Source organism: Loxodonta africana, chromosome 17, assembly GCF_030014295.1.
Source record: "Loxodonta africana isolate mLoxAfr1 chromosome 17, mLoxAfr1.hap2, whole genome shotgun sequence".
Taxonomy (NCBI): domain Eukaryota; kingdom Metazoa; phylum Chordata; class Mammalia; order Proboscidea; family Elephantidae; genus Loxodonta; species Loxodonta africana.
This window is the reverse complement of record NC_087358.1, coordinates 58,648,423-58,654,589: the sequence shown is the minus strand read 5'-3', so window position 1 is coordinate 58,654,589 and position 6,167 is coordinate 58,648,423.

Below are 6,167 nucleotides of genomic sequence, written 5' to 3'. Positions count from 1 at the left end.
CTCATACCTAGAATAACACCAATAGCTTAAGGAGCCCAAAGTTAGGGCTGGCTCTTTAGTTTTCATTTCCCTTTGAAATCCATTCTTTCTGGTAGCTTTTGTTGTACAAAATGACCTTATTTTCTTTGGGGAGATAACCTTGTGTGCTTATTAATTTGCATGACTGATCTGATTATTTTCAATGTTAGAGCATATTTACGTGGCTTATGTTCCTTTTCCAACTGAGCTACAAGCATGGGTCAGAAGCCTCTGGGTCATCCCCAAACAGGAAGACTTAGACCAGTAGCAAAGGGACTTACTGACCTTTTGAGGGAGAGAGGTACTTTACCAAGTATGTAAGGGAAATGTGTATGGGGATAGTTGACCTACAGGTTGGAAGGACAGATAGACTAGTGTACTTCATTAGTCTTCTGGGAAGGCTCACTTTTAATCCACGCCAAGCTTTTTGAGGCACGTGGCAGCTACGATAGTATTTTTAGCAGGATTTATCTTCTCAGTGCTGAGCATAGAGACAGGTAAGGCCTTCAAAGTACAACAAGATACAAAGATAAAGACGTGTGTCATGTGAGATATAGGTTAAAAACAGTGATGTTATATTTAATCTGGCTCGAGGCAATTTTCCAGATGAATGTCTCTACCAAGAACACAGTATGACCTCTGAAGATTCCGGAAGGGAGGCAGGAAGCCAAGGTAACCCTAGCAATCAGCTTCTTTTTAGAATGGCTACAGAAGCTTTCTGCCTGAAAATTCACCTGAGAAACTCCTTTCCACTGGGCGCGGTCTATCTGTCTGCAGTGGCTGCCTGCAGGAAATCTTCCCGCTGGGAAGGTTGAACAACAAGGGAGTCAAGTTCCTGGGTTTACTCCTGTGCAGTTGCACAATGGAGATTTCAGCTGAAGATCTATGAGCTCCCACTTGAAAAATCTTACATGGGTATTTAGGTCACCTTTATTGAGGAGTAATTTAGTTTAAGTTTACTATTCAGTGACTTTTGGCAAATGTTTACAGCCATGTGTAACTCCCACCACAATTAGCACATAGAACATTTCTATTATCCCCCAGAAGTCCTCTCGTGGCCCCCTGTTGCCAATCCCTACACCCACCCTCCGGCCCCTGGCACCCACTCATCTGTTTTCTATCCCTAGAGTTTTGCCCCTTCCAGAACGTCATAGAAATGGAATCATATAGTATGTAGACTTTGGAGTCTGGCTCTTCAGCTTTCTTCCTGAAAAAAGAAAACCAGTGGGCTCAATTTACCCAGGAGGGCAACTGGGCAGTGCCAGTGGCTCTTAGGATTCCCTGAATTATTTTTTATTTTATTAAAACTTTTTAAATAGAGTTTATTTTTAGAGCAGCTTCAGGTTTACAAAAAAGAAAATAACACAGAAAGTACAGAGAGTTCCTATATACCTACCCCACCCCCCAATTTCTGCTATTATTAACATCTTGCATTCTTGTGGTACATTTTTTTTTTTTAATTTGATGAACCAATGTTGATATGTTATTATTAACTAAAGTTCATAGTTTACATTAGGGTTTACTTTTAGTGTTGTGCAGTTTTATGGTTTTTGACTAATGCATTATGTATGTATCCAACATTACAGTATCATGAAGAATAGTCTCACTGTCCTTAGAATGTCCTGCACTTCACCCATTAATCCCTTCCCCCTTTCTGAGCCCCTGGCAACCACTGATCATTTTACTCTTTCTATAGTTTTGCCTTTTCCAGAATGTCATATAGTTGGAATCATACTGTAAGTAGCTTTTTCAGTCTGGTGGCGTAGTGTTTAAGTGCTACAGCTGCTAACCAAAGGGTCGGCAGTTCGAATACGCCAGGCGCTCCTTGGAAACTCTATGGGGCAGTTCTACTCTGTCCTATAGGGTCGCTATGAGTCGGAATCGGCTTGATGGCACTGGGTTTGGTTTTTGGTTTTTCTTTCACTTAGTGATAGGCATTTAATGTTCCTTCATGTTTTTTCATAGCTTGGTTGCCTATTTATTTTTATCACTGAATAATATTCCATTGTATGGATGTACCACAGTCTGTTTATCCATTCACCTATTGAAGGACAACTTGGTTGCTTCCAATTTTGGAGATTGTGAGTAAAGCTGCTATAAATATTTGTGTGCTGGTTTTTGTGTGGACATAAATTTTCAAGTCATTTGAGTAAATACCTAAGAGCATGATTGCTGAATCATATGATAAATCTGTTTGGCTTTGTAAGAAACCGCTAGACTGTTTTCCAAAGTGGCTGTACCATTTTGCGTTGCCAACAGCGATGAATGAGTTTCTGTTGTTCCACATCCTGGCCAGCATTTGATGTTGTTACATTTTATATTATTTTCTTTGGGGGTGGGATAGAGAATTGTGGAGAGCTGTGATGACCTACTTCCCTTACTAGTATTTCTAGAAACCCGGAATTGGTACGAGGAGCGGGATGTCTAGCTCTGGACATTAATCAAGCCTATCTACCAGAGCTCCCAAAACATAAAAGATCCTTGCCAACAGTCTTATTCAAGGTTTGTTCTCCAATCTCTACCTTTGTGCCTCAAGTGTTTCTACCTACGGTGAGTCCTAACACTAATTAAAGACCTAAAGCTGTCACTTTAAGGACTAAGGTGCATCTGATCAAAGCCATGTTATTTTTAATCTCCTCAAATGCATGGGAAAGCTGGACAATGAATAAGAAAAACTGAAGAATTGATGCCTTTGAATGAGGGTGATAGCAAAGAATATTGAATATATCATGGACTGCTAGAAGAACAAACAAATCTGTCTTGGAAGAAGTACAGCCAGGATGCTCCTTAGAAGCAAGAATGGCAAGACTTTGTCTCACATACATTGGACATGTTATCAGGAGGGGTTAGTCCCTAGAGAAGGACATCATGCTTGTAAAGTAGAGGCTCAGCAAAAAAGAGGAAGACCCTCAAAGAGATGGGTTGTCACAGTGGCTCTAACAACGGGCTCGAGCATAACAATGACTGTGAGGATGGTGCAGGAACGGGCAGTATTTTATTCTGTTGTTTGTAGGGTGGCTATGAGTTGGAACTGACTTAATGGTACCTAATTTTTTTTTTTTTTTTTTTAATAACAACAACAGTGGTTAAGAGCACAGGATTCGAAGTCAAGCAAAACTAGATTTGACTCTTGGGTTCTGCTGCTTATAGATGATGTAGTTTTGGGTAGGTTCTTGAACTTTTTTGAGACTCAGTACCTTTTTTTCCTATAAAATGGGATAAAACCACTATTTCAGAGGGCTGTTGGGTGAATTAAGTGATATTAAAAAAAAAAAATTTTTTTTTTTTAAGTATATAAAGTGTGTGGTATACATGATCTGCCCCCAACAAAGAATTATTATCCCTATTTCTCATTTTGAATTTTAGGTTGAGAGTAGTCATTGGGTTGACAATAAATAAAGCTAATTGGGGTCAACAATAAAAGAAACCTAATTTGGATCAGACTTTACATTTTCTCTCCTCTAATACTTTTTGCAGCTAGTGATTCTTTGAAACAGGTGCCATTTTGACATGGAAGAGTTGCAAAGGCTGGAACATCTCTTTGTCCTGAACCCCAAGATTAATCATCAGATCTGATGCTTCCTATGCCCTGACTCCAAAAGAGATGTCAATAAGGCAGCAGAAACCTAGGCTGTTTCCCTTTTCTGTTGAGCAACTGAACACCTCAGTGAAGGCTAACTTTCATGGAGCCCCATGAATAATACCAAAATAGACACGTACGTTTTCCTAGTTGCATTTCTGCAGTCAACAGTATACCAGTCTTCTCAGCACACTGATGGGTTTTTATTGTGTACTCTATGTGTTGGAATTGACTCAATGGCAATAGGTTTGGTTTTCGCCTTTTACTAAAATGTATTTATCTTTTAGGGCTTTTTTGCATCACTAGCCTTAAGAGTATGTTTTTCTTCTTCTTGATTCATGAACCACTGAAAGAGAAAGTCTGACACAGGAGGGACTGTCTCAGTTATCTAATGCTGCTTATAACAGAAATACCACAAGTGAATAGCTTCAGCAAACAGAAATTTATTCTCTCACAATCTGGTAGGCTAGAAGTCTGAACTCAAGGTGCTAGCTCTAGGGGAAGACTTTCTCTCTCTGTTGGCTCTGGAGGAAGGTCCTTGTCATTAGTCTTCCCCTGGTCAAGGAGATTCTCAAACGACACGCTATGTTCCCAGTGCTCCTTTCTTGGTGTTATGAGTTCCCCACGTCGCTCTGCTTGTTTCTCTTTTTTGTATCTCAAAAGAGATTGGCTCAAGACACAATCCAATGTTGCAGATTGAGTCCTGCCTCATTAACATAATTGCCACTAATCCCATCTCATCAACATCATAGACATAGGATTTACAACACATAGGAAAATCACATCAGATGACAAAATGGTGGACAATCACACAATACTGGGAATCATTGCCTAGCCAAATTGATACACTTTTTGGGGGGGACATGATTCAATCCATGACAGGGACTAAGGGTGGCTGTGTGATCTCTGAGCCCTCAGTCATCTCAGACAGATGTGGTAGCTAATTTTATGTGTCAACATATCTAGGCTTTGGTGCCCAGTAGTTTAGTCAAACACTAATCTAGATGTATCAAATCGTTGACCTTAAGTAAAGTAGATTACCCTCCATAATGTAGGTGGGCCTCAGTCAGTTATAGTTGAAGGCCTTAAGAGCAAAAACTCAGGTTTCCTGAGGGAAAAAGATTCTGCCTCAAGACTCTAATATAGCCATTTTGAAGGAGTTTCCAGCCTACCGCCTGACCTATAAATTTTGAACTTACTAGCTCCCATAATCACATGAGCCAATTCCTTAATATTCTTCTATCTCTCCCTACATATACATAAATACACTCACACACACATATATATACACCCACCCAGTGCCGTTGAGTCGATTCTGTCTACTCTGACCCTATAGGACAGAGTAGAAGTGCCCCATAGAGTTTATATATATATATATATATATATATATATATATATATACATACACACACACTTATATTTCATATATCTCACCCTGACTAATACAGATGTCATGCCATAGTGACTGATTAGCCTCCTGTGCTCCAAAATGTCCTGGAACAACCAAATGGTGAATTCTGATGTGTCAGAAAATAAAAGGCAGGCACGTTTCTAAAGCACACTCCTAGCCAGTGTAGCAGACCAGCTGGCCTGGATCATCTATGAGAAATGCTATTTGAATTGTCAATTCAATTGCCAGGCCCCACATCTGTAGCTCAGGATGCATCTGCTTTTCTCTCAGATATGCATCTGCTCCTGGAGCTCATTTTGGAGGACAGCCCTTAGAATCAAGGTCCATTATGGAGAAAGTTGGAGTTCAATCTGTTCAGAGGGGAAGCATCTTCTTGGATACTACCTCTGGACATCTAGGAACCAGAGTTCTACTCTGAAGATGATCTCCCAGAGCTCAGTCCCTCTGAGGACCATTAAAGAAAAGATCTCTGGTGTGTTTGGGGAATTCCAGGTGGTTCGGCTAGAGCTCTGTGTACGTGGAGAGTGGCAGAAGATGAGGACTGAATGATGGATAGGGGCCTGGCTTTGTATTGCCATTGAAGAAATTCGATTCCTGGGCCTCCACCCTGCAAATGTGTAGGGATTTCAACATCTCTTAAATGTTCTCTCTTTTCAGTTGGATTCTGCAGGTGCATTTGTTCTTTTAGTTGTGACCAATAATGTTTTTACATAAGCGTTACCTGTGACTGGCTCTGCCTTTCACCTTGGTGGCTGTTATCAGTCAGGGGGGTTCAGTGCAAGAAACAGGAACAACTTTTAACAGGGATGCTGCTAGCTGCTGTATCAGATAAATCTGACAGTTTCAGTGGCTTAGCACAATTGTTGTTGTTATGTTGTTAGATACCATTGAGTCGGTTCTGGAATTGCCATTCTTCACAATGTCGTCCATAATTTGTTATGATCCACAATGTTGAATGCCATTGCATAGTCAATAAAAAACAGGTAAACACCTTTCTGGCATTCTCTTCTTTCAGCAAAGATCCATCTGACATCTGCAATGATATCCGTGGTTCCACATTCTCTTCTGAATCTGGCTTGAATTTCTGGCAGTTCCCTATTGATGTACTGCTGCAACTGTTTTTGAATTATCATTAGCAAAATTTTACTTGTGTGTGAT